Source organism: Suncus etruscus, chromosome 17, assembly GCF_024139225.1.
Source record: "Suncus etruscus isolate mSunEtr1 chromosome 17, mSunEtr1.pri.cur, whole genome shotgun sequence".
Lineage (NCBI taxonomy): Eukaryota > Metazoa > Chordata > Mammalia > Eulipotyphla > Soricidae > Suncus > Suncus etruscus.
In genome coordinates, this window is record NC_064864.1 from 74,518,735 (window position 1) to 74,543,910 (window position 25,176).

The 25,176-nt window shown below is 50.8% G+C and overlaps 1 protein-coding gene across 2 annotated transcripts in view; it reads left to right on the forward strand.

Moving 5' to 3' along the window:
- Positions 1-25,176, forward strand: part of DLGAP2 (DLG associated protein 2) — a 116,456-nt gene that overhangs the window by 42,031 nt on the left and 49,249 nt on the right. Inside the window, exon 2 of one of the 2 annotated variants that reach the window (XM_049790329.1) lies at positions 14,474-14,506. The gene's annotated coding sequence lies outside the window, so the exon portion shown is untranslated. Of the gene's footprint in view, positions 1-14,473; positions 14,507-25,176 lie in introns of those variants that run through there. The other variant, XM_049790330.1, reaches the window with a different exon arrangement.

The window sequence follows — 25,176 nt, forward strand, 5'->3', positions numbered from 1 at the left end:
CCTGGGCTCCCTCACATTCTGGGTGGGCAGTGGATATGGACAGATCCCTCTTGACCTGCACACAGGTGAGGGGCTACCTCCTAGCATGGCCTGGGGTGGGCATCAGCAGCACTGCCTGCCTTGTCCAGGGTTGGGGAGGGCAGCTGTGCTGCAGAGCTGTCGGCTGAGTGAGCTCCTGGCTTCAGTCTGGGCTCTAGACACATGGGCCACAGGATACAGGGGGTCTACCTCCCCACAGGAGCACAGAGGAGAAAGTGAGAGTATTGTACAGGGGCATGTTCCAGGGCCTCCAATTGGACCAGATGCCCTGTGACTGCCCCATCATCAGGTCACATTTAAAGTACTCCCACCCTGCCCCGATGCTGGATGAGAAATAGCCTTGAGGCCCAGGGGGCACCACGGTGTACGCCATAGGTCCTGGCACCATGGCCCTCCGGGTATCTGCTGGCAGATTTCTGAACATTTCTGGGTGTGACCCTACTCCCCACCTGTGGGATTAGTTGGATCCCATCCCACTCAGTCTACGCCTTGTTTCTCGTTGGTTGGAAACATCTTTGAATGTAGCACCTTGGATTGGTGTTTAGACCACCTAATCCCACCTCCGGTGTGGTCTCTTCCTTCCTAATAAATACTCAGAGTTTCAGGAAAATGCTCTCTTGCATTTCTGGACTTTCCACGAAGCTTGCTGCTTCTTAGAGGCTGAAGACTTATGTGTTGGAATTTCTGACTCCATTTCTCCCTCTCTGTGTGTGCGTGTGGGCATGTATGTGTCCGTGTGTAGATTATTTCCTAGATCGACGTTTGCTTCCAGACCCCTGTCTCTCCAGTGTCCTGGCTTTAGAATCTGAGGTCTAACTCTAGCCCACCAACAAAAAAATAACACAGCAAGAAAGAACAACAAAAACCACAATGATTGCCACGAAGTGCTCACTTTGCTCTCTGTGGCCTCTGAGCCCTGCCCGGGGAGACTCTTGGGTGCTGATGTCTCCAAGTACTTCACAGATGCTCCCTGGCACTGAGGCTGCTGCCTTGCTGAGTAATAGGCCTCACGCCCTGGACCCACACCTGATTCTGCTGTTCTCAGCCATGGCCTGCTCAGCCCTGCACTGGCCTGGTCTCCACGTGCACACTCATGCAGGAAGTTCTCTTCTGAGTTGATAAGAAGTTAGGATTACTGCTGCTACATGTGGTGCCGGCTGAATGAACTGGGGAGTGGTAGGCAGGAAGGACACGAGTGGGGAATTCAGGTGAGACCCTCGGGGGCCTCCAGGTCACTGTATCTGGATGCCCCTGAGCTCATCAGGATAGATTCGTACCCCAGGAGAAGACACAGGATGCAATGCTTTGTCTCCATGGCATACAAGTGTTGCTGCCTTTCTGGAGAGACCACAAAGCCCAGAGATGCGTGCTAAGACACGCATCTGTCATCTGTCATCTATCACACTGTCCATCTCCCACACTCCCACACTCCAATCAACAGTGTCCGCAGTCTGTGCAGCACTGGAGCTGTGGCACATTAGCCCCTGAGCTGAGGTGCTATGCTCACATCCACCAATGCAGCTGCAGGACATGCTCACCAACCCATCTGCAGCTACTCGCAGAAGGTGCCTGGTGGAGGGATGGCTGAAGGCAGCAACATCTGGATTTTAAAGGACACACAGAATTGTGTTTGCTTTAAAACTTCCTTGTAGCTGTATTTCACTGTCTTCTGTTCCTTCTGTGATTGCAGTTTGGGTGGAACTAGATATCCTCCATTCTGCTAAAGAATCTGCTGAAGATTGAGAACATGTGTCTCTGCTCTTCCCTATTCCTATTTCTCTGGAGCTATTGGCAAGTGTTGGCATTCCTGATGAGACTACGAATATTCTATCACTGCAGAGCACTGTTCTTGCAATGGAAATACTCTTCTTTCACTCTTCTCATGTGTTTTGTGATGAGACTTTGCGAATCCTTCTTCTAAGCAAACGAGTTTCTTTCCCTGAATCCCTCGGTTTTCCTGGACAGGAAATCCTCTCACCTGCATGAGTCTGAACTTCCTTTTGTTTAGGGAACAGTGGTCACAGCTGCAGAAATCATTGCTCTCTTCTGTTTTCTGGTTTAGTGGGACCAGACCAGCTTTTCAACTTCAGTCATTCCTCTAGAATAGATTGTTGTTTTGTTTTTAGGGTCCTACCCTGTGGCCCTGGGAGCTCCTCCTAGCTCTCTGCTTGGGGATCACAGGTGGTGTTCAGAGCATCAGCTGAGGTGGGTTGCAGGCAGGCAAGTGCCTTCACTCCTGTACTATCTAAAGTGACTGAAGGAGTAGCTCATCCGTTAGTACTGACCATATCTGCTGCGTGTGAGTGCATGCACGTGTGTGTGTGTGTGCTCTGTCACTCGTGTGCGTCTGCATGCTGAGGTGCTCAGGGCTGCTGTGGGCTGGACTGAAATGCCTGCATGGCTGGAACTTTAAAGAGCAAGGGGGTTATTTGCCAGATTTGAACTGGTAAAAACGAGTAAGCTGAAAAGTCATCAGTTCTGCAAACATTCAGATCAGTCTGTGTCACATTACAGCTTAAAAGTGCTTAACTCCAACAATTTAATTTTCAGTATATGTAATTTTCAGAAATATGGAGGAAAATATAGCTGTCACATCATTTGAATAATAATAATAATAATAAATAATAATAATATTAATAATAAATAATAATAAATAATAATAAATCTGAGCTTTTGTAGGACACTGTGTATAGCAGGTATACAAAGTGTTTCCATTCCAGGGTGGTCTCTGAGGACCTTTGCTACATGGTGCCGTTTCACCACATGGTGGGATGGGATTGTCTGTGCTCGCATATGAGCTGACCTTGGGGACAGACATGACAGCCACGTGTAGCCAGCAGGACTCTGGCTTCACACAGGGTTTGCAGTTGGCACTTGGGGTGCTGAGCAGGGGCTGGGCACAGGGTAAAGAGGGCTGGGAGAAAGGTGAGCTCGGCTAAGAGCAGGGAGGATGTTAATCGGTGCGAAGGCCGAACTCCACAGTCACCTGCAAGCTAGCACCTGGAGGCCTGGTCTCTTTTTTATTGCCTTTCCTGTAGCTCTTCCGGTCCTTCCTTCCTGTCCTGGCTTCAGCCTCACTCTCCATGTGGAAGTGAGTTACTGCTCAGGACCCTTACAGTCAAGGCACTGGATAGTCTCAGAGCGCAAGGGTCCCAGGTGACAGATGCTGTTGAGAGCCACAAAAGGGCGAGACTGCAGGGCTGAGGTTCCAGGTGCCTGGCTGTCTCCTCCCTCTTCCTTCCTATTGGTGAGTGCTGGTCAGGATTGGGCATATAGGTGGACCACAAGGGGCTTTCTAGGCTCCCCTGGACAGCCCCTGAGGGAGACAGTCCCACTTGGCTGTTCCTGGCCTTTGTGTGTCCCAGCACAGTGCTAGGGGTATGCCTCATACCTGTTCACAGATCCTACAGTGCATCCACTGTGCCATATGCACTTACCTTCCTTCACCTGGGCTCACCAGTCCTATTCTTCCCTTACCTGCACTTACTTGTATCACCTGTCCTCCCTATCCTCACCTGCATTCACCTCTCCTCACCTTCCCTCACTTGCCGACACTTATGTCACCTGTATTTACCTGTCCTAATCTATCCTCACATGCACTCACGGTGTCTTCTATTCTTGCCTGTGGTCACCGATGTCACCTGGTCTCACCTGCTCTCATATTTGTTGTATAGGACTTGGTGAGGTTACACCAAGATTGTCCTTACACACCTGAGCTCACCTGTGTTGTATGGTGTCCAGTGAGGTCAGAGGTCCAAGACCATTCCTGCCACCCTTTAGAAAGGCTCTGGTCATCTTAGTCACCTCCTGTTTGTTGCATGGCAGAAAGGCCCTCTAGGCAGGGAAGACCAGGACACACTGTAGGGCAGACCCTGCTCCTGGAACAGTTGTTGCCCCTGAGCCCCCATTTGAACTCCTGTTCTTGGGAGCTTTATGAGCTTCCCACGTCCTCTTTGTGCCCCTGGGAAGCTGGTAGCTTTATTTCGGTTTCCCAAGCAGAGTCTGACCCAGCTGTTCAGTCTCTCATGAAGCCCCAGAAACATTCTTAAGGGACTTCAACAGCAAGCACGGCTGAGTCCTTCTCCCCACTGCCCAGCCTGTGACCAACCTCACTCCTGCCAGCTGCCTTCAGAGGTGACCTTTCCTTTTGCCCTTGACCATGTCCTCCCCACCCAGGAGAGAAACTGTAGGGTCCTCCTGCGTAGCCTCACTGTCCAACATGACTAAATGTACCCCATGGCATTTATTTCTCACCTCACCAAGGGTGTGGCTGTCACCTGTCCACCTTCCCAGGCAGGCAGTAGGAGCATCAGAGGGCACCTGTGTTGGCCCTGGGGCTTTGCCGGTTTCCTCTCATGCTCACATTTGTCTGTGGACTCGTTGCCTCTGTTCCAGGCACCTGATCTTTGTCTACTGCTTCCTGCACAGCAAGGGCCACTGCAGGGTGCACCTGTCGTTGCTGAATGACTGCATGGCCAACCAGCCTCACCTCGAGTGTGCAGGACTGCAGAACATGAGAACCAGTGCCCCTGGGATTCAGAGTCTGCTGAGCAAGGATGACAAATCGTCAAAAGGACGGGTTTTTTTTATTCTTTCTTTCTTTCTTTTTTTTTTTTTTTTACATTTTTAAGTAGTCAGGCCCCCAGCTGTCCCCCTCTTTCTCCCCTGGACTCCAGTCCCTCCCTGGGTGCCGGCCCAGATGGCCAGAAGTGGGTTCAGGTGGACTCTTAGGGGTCCTCAGGCTTCCCCCTCCCTCCATACTCCAGGGGGGAGGTGCATGGGGAGGAGGACCAGCAGATATCTTGCTTCCGGTTTCCTCTGATTCTGGAGGCCAGCTCTTGCCAGGTATGGGGTTTGGGGAGACCTCATGCCGGAGGCCTTCTCCCTAGCTTGGGGAGTGCTGGGAGGCTTGGCAGGCCCCAGCTGTCCCCCTCTTTTTTCCCTTGATTCTAGGCCCTCCTGGGTGCCAGCCCAGATGGCCAGAGGTGGGTTCAGGTGGACTCTTAGTGGTCCTCAGGCTCCCCCACTCCCTCCGTACTCCAGGGGGGTGGTGCATGGGGAGGAGGGCCAGCAGATATCTTGCTTCCGGTTTCCTCTCTGATTCGGGAGGCCAGCTCTTGCCAGATATAGGGTTTGGGGAGGCCCCATGCTGGAGGCCTTCTCCCTCACCTGAGGAGTGCTGGGCGGCTTGGCAGGCCTCCAGCTGTCCCCCTCTTTCTCCCCTGGATTCCATGCCTTCCCTGGGCACTGGTCCAGGTGAACTCTATAGGGGTCATCAGGCTTTCCCAATACCTCTCCCTACACTAATGGGAATGCGCTTTGGGAGGAGGGCAGGCTGTTGCAGCACTGGTTTATGTTGGGGACAGTCACTGGAAGTTTTTTTCCTTGGTCTCCATTTCCAAAACCATGCGGGGGCTAATGCCCCCACGCGTACAATATATATTGATAGTATTATATGCATATAGTTTATTATGCATTGTATTGTGACCTTGATACTGCCCTACAAAGCTCATTTCTAATTGTCCCAACTATTATTTCCCCCCATCTTCCCATGTAGGTGCAGCTCATGACATGAAGCTCACCACATAGTGATGAGTGCAGTGAGAGCAACAACTACACTGAAAACTATCATAACAATGTGAATGAATGAGGGAAATAGAAAGCCTGTCTCGAGTACAGGTGTGGATGGGGTGAGGAGGAGGGAGATCTGGGAAATTGGTGGTGGGAATCCTGCACTGGTGAAGGGGGGTGTTCTTTACATGACTGTAATCATACAACTACAATCATATTTGTAATCACGGTGTTTAAATAAAGATAAAAAATATATACCCAAAACAATTACAATAATTGAGGAATCAGTGGGTGAAATGTTTTTCAATATTTATTGCTAAAGAAAAACTGTAAACTAGCAATAATAACTTTAAAACTTTAAATAAAGTGCAGAAAACCGGAAAAAAATATCAAGATTGCAAACATGATTATAGTTGGGTTACGGTCACAAGCAGAACCCCCCCTTCACCAGTGTAGCATCCCCCCTCCCAAAGTTCCCTCCCCCTTCCCATCCTCTGCCTGTATTCAAGACAGGCATTCTACTACAGTTATTTGGTTTTTTGTTTTCTTTTGTTTTGTGGGGGTTTTTTGTTTGTTTTTGGGTCATACCCGGCAGCACTCAGGGGTTCCTCCTGGTTCTATGCTAAGAAATCATCCCTGGCAGGCACGGGGGACCCTATGGGATGCCGGGATTCGAACCACTGTCCTTCTGCATGAAAGGCAAATGTCCTACCTCCATGCTATCTCTCCAGCCCCAAGTTATTTGTTTTTAAGTTCAGTAAACTGTTTTTTTTTCTTAAAGGATAGTGTTAAAAAAAAAAAACAATAGTAAAGGTGTGACAGTGGCAATCGCCATTGTTTGCATAGCCCAGAAAAATATGGGGAAAACAGGAAAACAAAGTCCTTGGCCTGATTACAGGAAGTCTTCACCCCAGAAGTTTATTGGCATAAGACCGACTGTGGGCTCCAGGCACACCAGTGAGTCCAACCCGAGTCATTCTTGGTGGTCCCGGTGAAACTTTTTCACACTTTAGCTGTTGTTGGTATCAGCTTCCTATATTTAAAGATTCTGGATTCTGTGCATTTCTTTCATCGAAGTCAGGCTGATGTGGAGCATCCTCTAGTTTTAGCACACCATTAGATACGTAGCGATCTATCCTGCAAGCGGGTTGTTGCTGAGTCATCTGGGTGTTGAGAGCACTCTTTGGAGTAAGTCAATGCCAGAGCAGTAGTAGATCTTCCTTGGTAGAGGTTTGCATCCTGGTAATTTTATAGGCAATTGTGGTTTTTTCCATAGATGGTATCCATTGTTCAAGTGTGTGTGGGTGATGCCCATTCTTCTGAGGCCTAAGCCAAATCATTATGCCAATATTCAGGGTATAAGGCCTACCTGTATTATCAAATTTGTGTTCCTATCTCTATTAGATAAGAATTTGTTTGCATATGTATTATTTTCCCATTTTGGGGGGGGTCACACCCGGCAATGCTCAGGGGTTACTCCTGGCTCTATGCTCAGAAATCGCTCCTGGCAGGCTCAGGGGACAATATAGGATGCCGGGATTTGAACCACCGACCTTCTACATAAAAGGCAAACGCCTTACCTCCATACTATCTCTCTGGTCCCTTATTTTCCCATTATAATATGCCTATGCAAAAGAGAAACAATGCCGCAAGATATTGTTGGTGCATTTGGGGGCTGACGGATCAAGTCCAACATTCCCTGTAATGTGGTTCAAATATAAATTCTATACTGAGATACTCTTCTACCAGTATTGCTTATAAAACAGATCTTAAAGGGGAAAAAGCAAACAATCAAATATAAAAAACAGTGGGCAAAATTGTCACTATATAAGAGAATATTCAAAAAAAGTTATAGATATTAAGGGAACACATCTGAGATATACAAAGGAGATACACGTGTCACTTTTACGTTTTAGAAATAGTAGAGAGGGAAGGTGTTGTTTCCGAGACACCACTTTGGCCTATGATTTGGCCAAGTGAACAGCGCATGGAGCCATGTCATCCTCATGTTGCCTGTGGAAGCTTCCGACTCCCCAAGAGGCATTTGCTTCCTAATTGCTGGAAGCCGGAAGTTCACCAGTCCCCTCCCTGTCCCCTGCAGGAACGGGGAAGCCTGGGGTCTCCTTTAAACTGCTCCTCGCTGGAACCCACTTGTTGGGACCTTGAGCAGGTGACCAGGGGTAACCCTCATGGCGCCATGTCGTCTCCGTGTTGTCTGCTGAAGCTTCTGACTCCCAAAAGGCATTTGCTTCCTAATTGCTGGAAGCCGGAAGTTCACCAGTCCCCTCCCTGCCCCCTGCAGGAATGGGAAAACCTGGGGTCTCCTTTAAACTGCTCCTTGCTGGAACCCATATTGCTGGGACTCTGAGCAGGCTGCCAGGGGTAAACCTGGAGGAAGGAGAAAGAAGGCTGTGGGGGGCAGCCGAGGCTGCATCTTCCCCTAAGCTTGGCCAAAATGCCTTCCACATGGAGCCATGTCATCCCCCTGTTGCCTGCTGAAGCTTCCGACTCCCCGAGAGGCTTTTGCTTCCTAATTGCTGGAAGCCGGAAGTTCACCAGAAGGATGATTTTTTTCAATGCAGGGCTAGAAGCAAAATCAACACAAGGAACAAAGGGCGAGGGGATGGATCGGAACAAAGATGGAATAGAGCATGAAGGAAGCCCCAGAGAATGGTGAACAGTTCTGCAGTCCTTAGTCTGGCTGAGGTTCCTTCTGGAAATCACCTGCAAGTCTGACTTGAGCTACTAGAATGAGTCAAACACATGACTGAATTTGAAAGAAGACACACAAGTGGTTTCTAAGCACAAGGTGCAGACCAGATGAGGCAGGACCTAAAAAATGCACCCAGAGCCACAGAGACAGCCTCCCCAGGGTGGATGCTGGGGTCCACGGACAGAAGCCAACAGCAGAGGGCCAAGGAAAGTGCTTCCCTCTGTCTCCTGCTGGGTATGTGCAACAGCACAGCCACTCTAAGAAACTCTCAGCCCCTCAGAGCGGTCAGAAAATTTATGCTTTGGGTCTGTCAGGGGAGTTTCATATCCCAGACAGTGGACATGACATGACAGTAGCCCCTGGTCAGCACTGGTTTGATTGGCCTCTCCACACCCATATCTCCACACAGAATGGTGGCCCTTTTTTGTTGGGAGATGGGATGTGCTGGTGGGATGGCAGATGGTATGTGATTTACAATAGTACTGGGTGATGCCACATGGCACATGGCTCTCAGTCAAGGCAGCCATCACCACCTTTCCACTGCGAGGGCCTGCCCTGTGTCAGGTAGAGCTGCTTCCAGCCATGCAGAGCCAGAGGACACAGCAGCCCCTAGTGAGCCTACATCAACCTCATCTCCTGGTGCTAGTTCAATGGATGTCAGTTCAGTGACTGCATCTGGTCATCTGGCCACCAAAACTCTTCTGTGTGCCATCCATGAGGTGGTGGGGAGGCTGACCAGACCCTTGAGAGAGTGAAGCGAGTCAGAATAACCCCCAGGACACATGAACCAGTTGTGAAGGTGGAATCCAGTCATGGCAATATTCACAGTAAAAGCATAAACAGAACTGAAACATCTCAGTGCCTACAAGTAGATTTCCTTAACGTATCTTTAAATGTTTTATATTCATCTGTATTTGATAACTTTGAAGTTCAGAATATAGAGACCCTCAAAATGAGGAAATCATGGAGTGAGACCTACTTAAAAAGCAGAAGAATTCTTGGGGCTGGAGAGAGTACAGCAGCTGGGCACTTGCCTTGCATACAACAAACCCAAGTTCTTTTTTTTCTGTTTTGTTTTTGTTTTTGGGTCACACCCGGCAGCACTCAGGGGTTACTCCTGGCTCTACATTCAGAAATCACTCCTGGCAGACTCGGGGGACCATATGGGATGCCGGGATTCAAACCACCATCCTCTACATGCAAGACAACTGTCCTATCTTCATACTATCTCTCTGGCACCCAGATCCAAGTTCTAATCCTGGGACCCCTGAACCTCTAGAAGTAATTCTTAGTTCAGTCAGGAATAAACCCTGAGCAAGCCAGGTATGGCCCCAAAATCAAACAAGAAGAGTACAAAGAACCCTAGAAATGTCTGGTCAAGTCTGTATGTAGGGGCTGGAGACATAGTATGGAGGTAAGGCGTTTGTCTTTCATGCAGAAGATCGGTGGTTTGAATATCGGCATCCCATATGGTCCCCTGAGCCTACAAGGAGCGATTTCTGAGCATAGAGCCAGGAGTCACCCCTGAGCGCTGCCGGGTGTGACCCAAAAACAAACAAACAGAAAAGTCTGTCTGTAGCCCCCAAATCCAGTGGCATTTATATTTGGAAAGATTCAGGGCAGAAGTTATGATCCTTCCACACTTAAAATCATGACACTCCCACAGGCCAAAGGATTGAGGCCTCTCACACTAGCGAATGCAGTTTGAACCTGCTTTAACACTGGAGAGAAGTGTTCCAGGCTGAACTACATGTATGGGGACATTTTATAGCCATCCCAGACTTAGCTTCTGCAAAATAAACTCCAGGCAGGTCCAAGCTGCCCTTGTCCGCTCTGGGCAGCTGACTGAGTACTTGCATGCCAGCAAGTGGCGGGAAGATTGGTTGTCCTTTATGGGCAGATCCAAGGGCAGACAATATGGAGCCAGGGCTGCTGCCTGCCCCCAAAACACAATGCAGTCTCCTCCTCGCCCTTGCCTGTGGCCTGCTCTGCTCAGGCCCTCAGCTGCACTGCTCCTGTCCATGGTGCTGACCAAGCCTCTCCAACTCTCAGAGTTTCAGCTATAAAAATCTTGCTTTGGTAAGTAGAAACCTGCCACCAACCTGGACAACAGCTCTGGAGCTAGCATGTTTTGCTGACACTTTGGGAGCCTTGAGAGGATGGCCAGATGTCACGGGACGCTGCTGATGCTTGGGGCTCTGGAGGGAGTGAGGTGAGGGCCCCTCTCTGTGCCCTTTAATCCTGGTCCTGCATCCACATCAGCCCCGCATCCACCTCAGCTCTGTGCCCACTCAGCCCCTTATGCATCGCGAACCCGCAGGTGCTGCAGATGATTCGGCTGCTTTAGAATTTCAGACAAATTGCCTTTAATTTGACAGCAAAAAAAAAAAAAATGAGGCCAAGTCCCCTGAGGCTAATATTTATTTTTGTGCACAGCTTTCAGAAATAGATGTGGAGTCTGACTGAACACCGCTTAAAAATCATTAATAATCTCTGTGACACTTGGAATGCACTACGGTGAGCTCACCATGTAGCTGCTCCTAGGGCCAGTATACCCTGGTGTACTCTGGCAGTGCTACGTTGGGGGTGGGGGGAGGCAGCGGCATCGTGTGTCTCTCTCTGTACAGACATGCAGAACATGTAGATCATGCATACGGGAGTACATGGGTGTGCCCAGCACCACACACACGCCTATAAAGCCATGTGTGGGTCAGGTTGTTCCACGGTCAGCCCTGTGGGATTCCCCAGGTAGAGACTAAACATCAGTGCTGATGCCGGGAAGGAGGGAGGACTGAGGGGTACAGTGGGGTGCATTGGGCTCACTACAAGGTGTACGGATCACTGTAGTGGAGAACAGGAAGTGTAGGACACAGTATAGTGGGATGTGGGGGACAGTGGGATATAGTGGGGTGTAGGGTATTTGAGGTTCAGTGTGGTGTGGGGAATCGCTGCTGGAGCAAGTTGGGTATGGAGTACAGAGGGGGTGTGCTTACAGGATGTGTAAAATCACTCCCCACACAGTATTTCCAACCCCAGGTGAATGGGTCTGAAGCAGGTAGCTGTAAAGAATTAATAAGCCAAGCCAGTCAGGAGAGAATGACAGTCAATGTACTTGCCTTGTACTCTCTCTTTCTCTCACTCTCTCTCTTTCTCCCTCCATCTCCCTCTTACTTTCCCTCTCAATCTCTCACACACTCTCTTTTTCTCTCCTCACCCTATCTCTTCCAAACCAAAACTGAGACCTCTTTATTTCACCAATACAAATACAACCGATAGGGGGAAGGTCCAGTGAGATCCAGATGGACTTTTATGGATCAAAGTGATAGGTGAAAATGAAAGAGGAAATCGGGAAACACCTCTGTTTTGGGTAAAAGTTGGGTATCATTTTACAGTGTGTGCTCACAATGGGATTGGGATACTGTTGAGGGCTGCCATACTGAGCAGAGGGCATTAGTGCCGAGTGCTAGGTTGCAGCGGACAGTGCTCCGCAACCCACACTCCAATGTGAGAATTCCAGAGCTAATCCTAGGGGCCTCAACACGGAGTTGAGCCTGTTTGTCTGTACAGTTCTGGAGGAGTGGGCAAGGTGCACAGTCCTGCCCCGACCTGTGTGTAGATGGGCTTAGGCACCTGCTTCTGGTAGCAGTGCCATGTGCTGCTGCCGCTCCGAGTTCTCACAGCCAGGTCTGATGCAGGAAGGTGGAAGAGGGTGAGGCTTTCTCTAGATGTTGCAGCTGCTTGAGCTGCTGTTGGATGGCTCTGGGCAGCAGACCCGGCTCCCTGTGGGGTGGGCAGCCCCCTCACACCCTAGACGGGGCAGCGGCCACCATTGCTGCTCCTCAGCTTGCCTGCCTGCTCTTCCTCTGTGCACAGGCTCCTGTACCCTGCACCTCTGCAGCTGCAAGCAGGACTGCTGGCCAGGAATGAGGGCCCTTCTGGCACCATTCTTGCAGTTTGGAGAAGCGCAGACACAGCTTTCTGTACTTGCTTCTCTGGACCGAGCTGTGCTGTTCCAAGTGGCTGATGACCGAAAGCAGCCAGGACAGGGTCAGAGCTCAGATTCCTCCTTCACTAACAGGATGAAGCTCCTCCCAAGGGACCCTGCCTGGGGCTCAGCACTCCCGAGAGAGAGCTCTCAGCTCCCAGGAGGGGTCTCAATTCTCCAGGTTAGTTCCCATAGAGATTGGGACTCCAAAACAGCAGCCTTTGGTGAGGGATCAGTGTGGGAGGTTGTGCTTGGGCATTGACATGATCATCTCTCTTTGGGGGGATTTTGGGGTCTCTTCCTCTCCTCTAGCAGGTAAAGTTGCTGTTAATGTATAAATTGAAGCTCAGGGGGCTGGAGCCATAGCACAGTGGGGAGGGTGTCTGCCTTGCACAAAGTAGACCAGAGTTCCATCCCTGGCATACCATATGGTTCCTCGAGCCTGCCGGGAGTAACCCCTGAGTGCCACTAGGTGTGGCCCCAAAACGAAACAAAAAGCATTAAAGCCCGATTTTGGTAGTATGTAGAACTAGTAAGTAGGGGCTTCCTTTGCCCTGGAAACACCCTTTCCTTTCAGCCTACCCCACTTGAAAAGACTTCCCTGATGTTCCTGTGTGCTGCAGGCACTTGAGTGCCACCTTCACCAGTGTGGCACTGCCCTGGAGCCTTGGGGATGCTGAATTGCTGGACTGGACATGCACACGCACACCCAGAGCTCCCTGGAGTCATAATGTTCCGTCCGAGATGCCCTCCCTGGACACCTTTGTTCCCACCCGAGACTGTCGTTTCTCAGACTGAGAAATCCAGCTTCTCTGTGGCCACAATTAGGATCCCTGGGGAGCGTACATGCTGCCCAGTGGGTCCTGGGCAGATGTGGACACACAAGTGGATGTGCTGTGCAGTGGACTGGCGTACTTGGCTGTGCATCTCCACATAGACGTGTGCACACCGGTGTTGGTATAGCAATGCCATTGTGCATATTTTTGTTTTGTTTTGTTTTTTTTATTTTGGTTTTGGGGCCACACCCAGTGATGCTCAGGAGTTACTCCTGGCTAAGTGTTCAGAAATTGCTCCTGGCTTGGGGGACTAAATGGGACCCTGAGGATCGAACCCAGGTCCATCCTGGGTCAACTGCATGCAAGGCAAACGCCCCACTACTGTGCTGTCGCTCCGGCCCCCATTGTGCATGCTTTTGATGATGTGCCAGGCTCTCCCCGGCAGAAGGAATGGGCAACACACATACTCCACCTGCCGAGACCTTCAGAAGTCACAGGGGGCATATAAGAGTCCTGAAGTGATGGATGCAAGCAGGTCCCTAGGCACTTACAAGAATGGGAGTCTATGCCACGAGTTGGACCCCATATATGTGCTTTCACTCATGGGCCCCTGCTGGGAAGGGGACATTGGCAGAGTGGGAAGTAAGGTGGAAGCTGAGATGCTATGTGGAAAGAGGAAACGGGCCACTGTGCCAACATAAATGCATGTGCGAACCAAGTGTGTGATGTGTGAGACCTAGGAGCATGCTTTGTGGAATAGGCTCAATTCAGTGTTTACAAATGTGAGTTTTCTGTGTTAGAAGGGAATGAAGTTTAGAATTAACTCCTGCTGTTTTGCTTCTGTAACCATGCTTTGCTTTAGACATAAGGACTGCCATGACAGGCTCAGCCTAAAGAAAGAGGGACTGGCCCAGCTAGCCAATTCCAGGAACTTCAAGGTCACATACCAGTACAGTTAGATAAACTAGCAACACCTGGGGGCCTGCCGGCAATAAACCTTATGTAACTGCTCTCTAAAGTCATGGGCTCCCATGGATGCCCAAGCCTCTCCTCTACTACTTCAGTCAACCAGTTTAAACCTGGCTGATGTCATGTGTACTAAAATCTACAGTTTTACCCCTTGCTTGAAGCCTCAGCAACCCTATAGAAAGGCTTACAAGTCCCACCTGGGTTGTGGTGTGGCCCCATCATGCTGGTAATAAGCTCCCCTCCTTTTGTGTTACTGACTCATCTTCTAGCTGTCTTTGTGGGTCATATCTAGAGCCTGGAGCTAACATCAGTGTTGACTGCCAGGAGTGTGCAGTGTGGACCAGGTTGGCTGAGGCTATGCATGTTGTTTGTCCCTAAACTGATACCCAGTGATTTTCTCTTTCTCTCTCTCTCTTGCAGAGTCCCAGTGCACCCTCTGTGGAGAGCCGGAAGGTGAGTGGCAGCAGGGGCCGTTGGTGGTGCTAGCAGAGCTGGTGGGACCTTTCTTCATGGTGTTTGATGGAAAAGGTGGATGGGGTGCCGGGTTACTGACATCACTCCACAGGTACCTGGTGAAAAAGAGGTCCCCTGCTGGCCCAGCTAGCACTAACTAGGGCGTGGAAACCTAGTCTTTTCCAAGCCCCAAATTACATTACTGTGGCACTTTGGGTCCTGTAGAATTAAATATAAAAATAAAGCATGAAGTCCACACGTTGGGTGAGGCCTCCCTCAGCATGGCGCCTCCGGCCCCCTCAGCTGCCGGGTCTGATCAAGCGGGGTAATGGTGGAGAAGCAGTTGACAAGCTGTCAGTTAAAAGTTTCATTGGAGTCAGCTCGCTTTATTCCCTTACGGCATTTCTCCACCATGAGTCTTTGTGACATGTCTGCCTAACTCATGTCTTCCTCTCAGGAGCTCTATTTGTCTCCCTGGCTCTTCTCTCCTAAGCTTCCTGCTATATGCCTTTTGTTCTTCCTCTTTTGCCTCCCCCCAAGCAGACTTTCTTATTCTTTTTTTCTTTTGGTTTTTGGTTTTTGGGCCACACCTGGCGGTGCTCAGGGATGACTCCTGGCTATCTGCTCGGAAATAGCTCCTGGCAGGCACGGGGAACCATATGGGATGCCGGGATTTGAACCAACCGCCTTAGGTTCTGGGTCGGCTGCTTGCAAGGCAAATGCCGCTGTGCTATCTCTCCAGCCCCAGATTATTCTCTTTCCCCCTCTTATTCTTTATTCAAAACAACCTGTCCCATCCCAGGTGTGGGCAGGTCTCATCATCCAGGTGGGATTGATATCTCAAAAGAAGAGGTTAGGGAAACAGGAAGTTGGGTGCAGGGTTACAGGGTCCAGTGGGTCAGCATTTTTTCTCTAGTAAATGCTGGTCTAAGAGTTTGCACCTTAGGTGCCACTTACTCCCAGCCAAGGGCCTGGTAGCCAGGATGAGGGTAGGAATGGGGGGACTTCAACAGGGCTGTCGCCGAGCTTCTCGGGAGCACTGAGCGGATGAGCTCCTTCTGGGACAGTAGACTGAGAGGGTCCTAAGAGAGGCATTGTCCTCAGGACAAGGTCGGGCCAGGGTTGCCCAAGGCTGCTATGATGAACCTCTTGCTTCACTGTAGTCACTCTGGCCTGGTGCTCTTGGGAAGTGTGTTCATGGCTGAGGACAGTGTTCCCAGGAGAGGGTGCATTTTGGTTAATGCCAGGTGCTGGTCAGCTCTGCATATCCTGTGTCCTTGGCAAGGTCAATCCAGGTATTGGTCAGTTCTGTGTGCCATGTCCCTCTGCTGATTCCCATATCCACCATGATGTGTGTGGCCTCTCTTGACCTCCTCTCATATCCACCATGATGTATGTGACCTTTGCTCTCATGACTGTTTTCCTCTCTGTTCTCCTCATCCCCTTCCTGCATCAGAGAAACCAGGAAAGTGGACTTCGCCCACAAGGCTCTCATAGTCCACATTCTGTCTTGTGTTTCCACAAACAAACATCCATTTGCTGCAGAGGCATGGGTTGCTTGTGGCCCTGGCTACCCAGAACCTTATGGAGGAGACTTGGGGTCCAGCAGGTCTCTGGAGTGGGACAAGTTGGAGGCTGCTCAGGATGGGCACCTGGTGTCCATGGAGGAAACCAATTTCAAGGAGGACCCAGGATTCTTGGTGCTGCTTGGAGAACAGGTGCAGGAACAAGGTGTGACCTGGTGCCAGCCCTCACCTCCACCCCTCACTTCATCACTACACTTCCTAGCTCAGAGACCAGTTCTAGAGTACTGGAACAGAGTCTGTGGGGGCCAAGGACTCATGGGCATTTTCAGGGACTCCAGCTGAACCCAGAGCTGTGAGCCCCAGGAAGACTGAGATGGAGGTAGGCAGGGGTTGTTTCCGGGCCTGCCTCCTCCCCTCCACAGACAAGCTGTGCTCTGAAGTAAGGGGAGAAGGACCAGCCCAAACTCAGCTGGCTGCTTTGAAAAGAATCCCTCATGAATTTGTAAACAACTGGAGAGATTAGTCAAAGTATTCTCTGGCTGGTGCCTGAGCAGAATCCCCAATCAACCCTTTTGTCTGGTGGTCCTGTCCTCTAGTGGGGCCCCAGGGAGCTGGGGACCTGCTGAGACAACCATGCCCTCCAGGGCTACTGTGGGGGTGAAGGGAAGGAAACCCCTTCTCACTTGCTGCTGCCTCTGGGGAGAGCAGTTCTGCAGCAACAGATCACACAGGTAGCTTTGTCTTTGGTGACAGTGTCTTTCAAGCCCGAAAGATCAGAAGCAGTGCTCAGGCCATTGAGCACTCAGACGCAGCAACTGGGGCTCCTGATGGTGTGGCCTATTTTTCCAAGAACTTGGAGTTTAATTGCATCTCAATGTGGCTCTCAGTTTCCGTATGCAAATTGTTTACTTCATTGCCAGTTTTCTGGAATATGGATGATTGGTGTTTTATGAGATGAAAATGTTTTCCTGAAGTTTATTGCTTACTGTTTGCAGTCTCTTCCTTCTTCAAGGTGAGAGAAAAGGTTCAGGTGGTAGTGGAAAGGGGCTGCCTGGGTGTGCTGCCTGCCCACAGGTTTCCAGCTGCTTTGCTAGACAGCAGACCCCAGAACAGATGAGCCCACAGCTCCCTGGGGGGCGGTCTCATCTCTGAGGTGCTCACTGAAGGGTTTATCTCTGACAGACTCACAGCTCACTGAGGGGTCTAAATCCTGAGGGGCTCACAGCTCATTGAAGGGTCTAACCTCTGACATAGTTCACTGAGAGGGTCTCACCTCTTAACACATTCACAGCTCACTGAGGGGGTCTCAACCCTGATGGGCCCACAGCAGGAACTTTGGTTCCCTTTTGCCTTTGCACATGCTAATGCTTATTTGTCTTGTTTTCACAAACTTGTGTGGGTGCTGGGGCCCCTTTGTCTAAATCAGGGAAACAATGTCAGGGACTTAGTTCTGGGAAACTTCTCTCAGATATGCTGCTTCTGACATTTCAGCAAGACCCTAGAAAACCATGTGCTTTGGGAGACACCAGAAATGAACTCACGGATTCTTTTTTTGGTCTGTGGGTGGTTCCTGATTCACTTTGCCTTCCCAAAGAGTAGATTTCCTGTGTTAGAAGACAAAGAAAGCTCCTGCCAGAGTTCAGAGAACTCACTCAAAATCTACCACAATGTCATCATCAACCTCTTTGGTTTAAAGTCAGTTGTTGAGTTGTTAGGTGCAAGGTTGGCACAAGGAAGATGCCCTAAGGCTCCTCGAAAGGGTTCTGGGGTGGATTTTTTCCTTGGGTCATAGCTTGGACCCGAGTGGTGTGATAGGGAAAGTAGTCTTATAGATGATATCCTAGTCTGAAAGTAAACTTGAAACTCTAGGAATATTATGAGTTTAAGAAAAGTTACAAAAGCAAATAGTGGCCTGAAAGTTTGCACCATGTAAGCATGCAAGCGAGAGGCCAGGAGTTTGCCTCTGTTTCAGCTGAGGGCCCAGGTCTCTATTGCTCAGCAGAGCTGAGCAATAAACCTCCACCATTCCCTGGCTCTGAGCCACAACACCACAGAAATCTTCTTCCCCATAGAGACCTTTTAACTCAGCCCAGGGTCAGGGCAGCCATGTGTACTGACTGGGTTGGGGGAGGGGGAGCGGAGGGTCAAGATCAGAGCTGAAGATGTCCACTTGGTGCCAGCTGTGGTCTTCGAGGACATCAGTGTTGCAGGCAGGACATGGGGCTGAGCTAAGAACTTGTGCCAGAGCAGCCCTTGGAGGCCCTGGGAACAGGCTAGGCAGAGCCACAGCCTCTGGGCCCAGCTACGAGCCAGGGGCCAAGAACCTGCTACAGTGGAAGCTCTGAGAACTTTCCAGAATGAAGGTGCACTTGGCCGAGTCCTGGGAACATTTCAGCCCAACAGCCCCAAGGTCAAACCACCAACCTTGGCAGGGCTGTTTGATTCCCAGGGTCTGTTCTTCAGGGCTACTGGGCCGAGACCCCTCACGGAACCCCATGGTCACCAATGACACAATTTGAGATGTCCCTCCCCATTGTGACCCTCGTGGCTGTGTTTGAATGACCGAGGATGGGATGTTTCTACAGGTTCCCTGCCCACCTTGTCTTCCTGTCCCCTCCCAGGCTCACCCCTTTTCCCTCCTTATCACCCTTCTCATTCCCCACTGTCACTGCCCCCGTCAACAGGATGTTCACATGACCTTCAACACAAGCCAAGAGAAAGGAAACAGGGAGGGTGGGGACAAAGAGGGTCCCTAGGTCTCTACATCTATGCAGCATCCAAGGGACTTCATCCACTGCTGGCATTCTGTTGTGTGTGTGTGCACACGCACACTTTTATGTGGAACTGTGCATTAGTACCTTTCTGTGTATATGAGTGTATATAAGTGCATGTGAGTGTTCATGATTCTGCGTACATGCATGTGTTTGTGTGTATGTACATGTGTGTGGTGTTTGAGTATGCATGTGTGTACATGTGTGCATGTGTTTGTGATTGAGTAACTTGACTGCATATATGTGTGGGAGTGTGCAGGTAAGTGTGAACGAATGTGTGAGTGTGCCCGTGTGTGAGTGCTGCTGAGAAGTTTCCCAGGACTAAGTCCCTGACACTGTTGTCCTGATTTATTCAGAGGGGCCCCAGCACCCACACATGCTTGTGGAAACAAGACAAATAAGTACTAGCATGTGTAAAGGCAAAAGGAAAGCAGAGTTTCTATTGGAGGCTCACCAGGGCTGAGAGAACCATAGCATGATTATGCCCACAGCAGCATCTTGCCAGTACTCACAGTCACCTGCAGACTCTGGGGTCCCAGGGCCTGAGTCAGAGACTGCCCCCCAGCAGAGACCACAGCTAAGGGGTCTCCAGGTCTCCCCTTTGGGCTCCTTTAAGAAGCGGCTCCCGGGGCTGTAGCCTGGGTGGAGCGTTTGAGCAGCAGATGCTCCCGCAGCCCCATCTGCTGCCCAGGACCTTCTCATCCCAGCCCAGACCTAGCTGCCCAGGGACATGTCCACGTGCAACAGGGACCCAGTGGGTTGTGCTGCCCCTCACTGCCCACCAGCAGAATCTGGTGCCCAGGCCCTTCCCTCGAAGCTTCTCCACAGTTCTTTGTGCCCAGCCGTGGTCAGGACAGAGGCTGGAGGTCCCCAGTACAAGTCCTCTGGGGCCCCAGAAAAGGTGACCATTGGTCACTATGAAAGCACTTGCAGCTCCAGGCTCTGTGGCCAACGCCGTCTTTCTGGAAGCTTCCAAATTTTCTGCAGATGCTGGTACTTTGCTGCATAAAAACCTGGAACTGTGTTTGAACAGACTCCAGACTACTGCTAAACGCATTAAGAAACTGTTTGATGAGCTGCAGGTGGGGCCCGGGCCCCAGCAAGGAAGGAGGATAGAGGATGGAAAGAGAAGGAGGGAGGAGGGAGGAGGGAGAAGGACCAATTCAGGGCTGTCCAGGCTGGCTCATGCATGACAGAACTTGAGAAGTGTCCCCCCAAGTGGAGCACCTTTGTACATGGCCAAGAATCTGCCCTCCCTCCCGGCTGCCGGCTGCGAACTCATTAATACTCTTTAGATTTTGAAACCAGTTCAAGCCTGAGTCATTGACTCACCATTTCTCATTCGAGAGAGTCTAGCCAGTGATAGTGCGAGCGAGATGACACCCTTCACATAGACGTTATCTCTACATAGTAACTGCCCCTTCTCCGTCTGCAGCCATCAGATCTGATTTGACATGGATGTAAGATGCATCTTGGCTCTGGTAAGTCAGACCAGAGTTCATCAGTCAGGGTCATGTGACTCGTGGCCTCCCTTGTGGAGGAACGAAGGTGAGGTACGAGTGTGTGACAGTGAACTCACAAACATCAGGTTGGGGTTCCTGCAGGGCTAGAAGGTGTGTCTGTCAGCCAACCTCCGTGCAGACCAGACAGTGGGGCACATGGAGGCGAGACAGGAAGCTCACCTGCTTCTCCCCAGTGCTGAGGAAGTGCTCTTGGCAGAGCCCCTTCACAGTGCTCACAGGCCAGTGTGCTGAACTCCCAGCATGCTCCAACCCTCTGAGCCAGTTTCGATCCCAGGAAACTTTCTGTTCACTGTTCTTTCCGCTGCAGCAGAAACTGCCATGGTAGCCATGAGCTCAGCTGGCCCTGGCACTTGTCAGCTGCTCTGCGTGCTAGTTCATTGCGCTTTACTAGAATAAATGGAGCAGCCAGGACTCTGGCCCTGAGAAGGTCTGAGAGGAGACCATCTGCAGACAGTGTGCAGTCCTCTTCTGTCCCAAAGCATGGCCATCAAGGTTATTCCAGGGCTCACCCAGATTTTAGGGACCATGTGTGATCCACGGGCACCCACTGCTTGGCAGAGTCTGGAATGGGGAAGCACAGCGTCATGATGGGCATGATGGATTTGTGCCGGATGCTGAAAGGAGGTGGCATCAGTCAGTCACGGGATACCATTGATGCCAAGCTGAGATGAACCAGTGATGACTCCATTTGGCTGACCCGAACCCTGGCTTCCCTTCCCACCCTGGACTGGCCATGGGCACTCCTGGGGAACCCAGGATGCCTCGCAAGGATGCAGAAGTGTCTTTCGTCTTCACATTTCACACACTTTGTCCCAGTGCAAAGAGGAAACCATGCACCAAGTCCCCTGGAAAGGGTCGTTCCAGAGTCTAGAAGGGCTGGAACATAGTTTTTGTGAAAACAAAACAAAAAAGCAGTTCTGCCTTTTTTTATAACCATTTTTGCCCTATGCATGAAAATAGGATGTTATTTTTGTGATGTTTGCTTTTGGCCATGGCATCAAGCAGAGGCTCCTGCCATGGAGTCAGTGTTAGGCCTCCTTGGCACTGGCACCCAGCTCTGCCCTGACCTGACGACCTTCTCAGTCCTGGCTCTCTGCAGCCACGGTCACACTGATTGTTGACCACTCTTCACAGATCCATTTCCTGACCTTTCACCTCAGAGAGGCTTTGGGAAAGGACTTGGGGAGCAAGTGCTCCTGCCTGGTGAATGCTGTGGCCACTGCAGACATGAGTCTGTTTCCTCATGAAGACTTTTTGTGCTTCCTGGACCAGAAGGAGCTTTTCTTTGTCACAGAAATGAGTGAAGTGACATTTCTGTCTTAGAAAGATCTTAAGGTGGGGGTGGGGGATCACCCCAGTGCATGTCCCAGCTCTCTTGTCTCCCCTCTCTGTGCACACTGAGCTCACCCCCAGCATTAATCATGGTCTCACCTGCTTCGTGGTCTGGTCCACCGTGACACACGGCCATTCCTGAACATGTGACACGACGTCATCCTTCTACTGGCTTGTCCACACCCTCCAAGTTGCGATCCTGGCTTTTTCTGTGCACCCCTCACATGGTTTCCTTGGAACAAATTCCAGAAACGATGCCCTCAGTAGATAGGCTGGGACCAGCAATGGGACACACTTCCTGAAGGGAGGAGCATGGCACACACACATGGAGCATGCAGCACACATACAATACACTATGTACCTAGCACAGAGAGAAAATACTATGTACATAGCATGAGCACAGTATGAATGTGGGATACCACACACGCTGAGACACATGGCACAGTCCATGCACCATACACAAAACATGCCATATACATAACACACCATGCATATAGCATTGCATGAGGCACATGACACAGAACATGCACATGGCATGCATGTATGCAGTGTACTTGGTAAACATAAAGAATACACTTTGGGGCCGGGAAGGTGGCGCTAGAGGTAAGGTGTCTGCCTTGCAAGCGCTAGCCTAGGACAGACCGCGGTTCGATCCCCTGGCATCCCATATGGTCCCCCCAAGCCAGGGGCAATTTCTGAGTGCATAGCCAGGAGTAACCCTTGAGCGTCAAACGGGTGTGGCCCAAAAAAACCCAAAAAAATAAAAATAAAAAAATAAAGAACACACTGTGTGCATGCAACTTATGCCAAGCCCATATGCTACACATGAACACGCTAATGTGTGCAGACAAGCATGTGCACACAGTAATGCATGTTTCTTACACACGTGCCCCCCCCCCCCCCCGTCTCACCATTTCTGTTGTTGATCAGGCAGTGGGAAGACACTGGCAATCCCCAGCAGGCAAACAGGCCACTGCCGCGGTCAGAGGATTGAGGCACAAACCCAGCTCTGTCTCAGAGGCCATGTTCTGCCCAGGAGTGAACACCCTGCATGCCATACATGGCACCGGGTCTCACTCCCAGGGCTGGTGGGTGTGGTTGTAGGAGGCAGGGTGGCAGGACCAGCTCACCAGAGGAGGCAGAGTAGGGCACTTCTACAGCAGTGCTACCTACCTTGAAGATGGGCTCTGGTTTCACAGGTACCAGTCAGTAGGCAGGTGCCAGTCACAGCAGGCAGGGGAGGCACTTGGGGGCAGAGAAGCCACTTTCTAGTTCTTCCTTGGCAAACACAGGGCTAGACTGTTGAATAAGCCACTTCGCCCAGTGGTTCTCCAGGGTTCATGTGCAGAGAAAGCCTGCTGGGAGTGCACGTGGGTCCATCAGCTTAAGGCAGACTCTTCCTTTGGTGAGGCGGTAAGAGGTGCCCTTGTCATTTCTGCTTTTGACTCACTGCTGCCGCCACCTCCTTCTCCTCCTCTTTCTCCTCTTCCTCCTCCTTTTTTTCTTCCTCCTCCTCTTCCTCCTCCTCCACTTCTCCTTGTCTTCCTCCTTTTCCTCTTCCTCCTCCTCCTCTTCCACCATCACTTCTACTTCCTCCTCCATCACCTCTTCCTCCTCCTCTAATTCTCCTTTCCCTCCTCCTCCTCCTTCCAGGCAAATGTCCTACCCATTGTGCTATCAATCTGAAAAAAAAGGTGCCCTTGTCCTGGTGTGGACTCTGCATCTTGCCCCCAGAAGCAGTATCCTGGTCCTTCTCTCTGGCCTTGACCTTTCCTCCAACCTTGACCTTCCCTCTGACTTTGCCCTTCCTTTTAATCTTGACCTTCATTTTTTTTATTTTTGGGTCACACCCGGCAGTGCTCAGGGGTTACTCCTGACTCTATGCTCAGAAATCATTCCTGGCAGGCTCGGGGGACCATATGGGATACCAGGATTCAAACCACTATCCTTCTGCATGCAAGGCACACACCCTACCTCCATGCTATCTCTCCAGCCCCTTTATCTGTTCTTGACCTTCCTCCATCCTTGACCTTCCTTTGACCTTGGTCTTCAGTCTGGCTTTGACCTTCGCATATTCTTGACCTTCCCTCCAACCTTGATCTTCTACCTGACTTTGCCCTTCCCTCCGGCCTTGACCTTGCTCCATCCTTGACCTTTCCTCCACCCATGGCCTAATTCAGCATTCCCTTGTCTGCGTGCACTCCTGGCTCCATGGCCCACATGGAACTGTGCTGGCTCTGTGGCTCCATAGAAATATAGGAACAAGAGACGGCGAAGCTGTTGAATCCAGCTTGTCTTGTTCTGAGTAAGAATTTCTCTCTGCTTTCATCCTGCACACATGGTTAGCCCCCTCCTTGGTGAAGAATGTGGTTCTTTTTTTTCCATACTTCACCAAGACGTGAATGAACAGGCCCAGCACTGTGTCATACATAGCTTTGCTCGCTGGGATATTGGAGAATAACTAACGGTTCACAGGAGTGTCCTAGCGGGGAGAGGCAATGGCCGTGCTGGGCAGATGCCTGGGCCTGGGTCTCAGGATCCAGACACACAGGCTGAGCCCTCAGTGAAACAGGAAGTATGGCCCTGTTAGGCAGGGCCAGGCCCTTCCCACTGGCTCCATCTTGGACCTGTGCACCCCATTTTCTGGGACACAATGTGGTCCCCATCTGTCAGCTGCATGGTCTCACCTCCCTGGGGGTCCTCCCTTGCTCTTGGGCAGCACTGAGATAGCACATAGGACAAAGAGGCCCCCTCCATACACACCCCCTGGGGCACCTTGTACCATACATACTTTTCACCATGTTGGACCCGGCACTCCATTGTAACTTTGTTTACGCAGTGTGCTGGGCCCTCTGTTGCTAGGATTCTGACTGTCCACACTGAGGACAGTGTCTCCCTCAGCCTCATCTGTCTGTAGGAAGCAGGAGGCTCATGGGGTTGATGTGCAGGACAGCAGGACTGTGGGCTCGCCACGGCCCTGCAGGCTGTTCTCTGATGAGATTGTTGTTCCCTGGGAGATGAGCTCTGGCCTTCAAACCCTGCTCGGGGCCTAACAAAACCTCATCCACAGGGTGACTGTTCCAGTATGTGCATGTATCTTTACATCTCACTATCAGCTTTCCTGATAACAATCGGCAGGTTAGCAAATTATCCCCGACTCATTGTCCCCTGGCTCTGGTATTACGTGTGTGTTTGTTGATATAGGCAATAGCTGCTATTTCACGGGGGACAGTCATTAGAGCAAAATATTTGTTTGCACCTTACAAAGTGAATCATTTCACCCAGGGCTTTGCTGTTTGCTTCCCAAGGATAATTAAAATTTTAAAGCATTCACTTAATTGGTGCAGAGTCTCTGATGAAGCGCAAGAGGAAACTCTGATCATGGCCCAAAACAGGGGCCATTACTGCCCATCGTCAAGGAGAAGTTCTGGGTGGCTTGAGATCAAACAGGCTGTGTCTGCATGGAATTCCTGGCCATTTCCCAGGATCGGAGACAAGGACTGTGAGCACCACCCTTC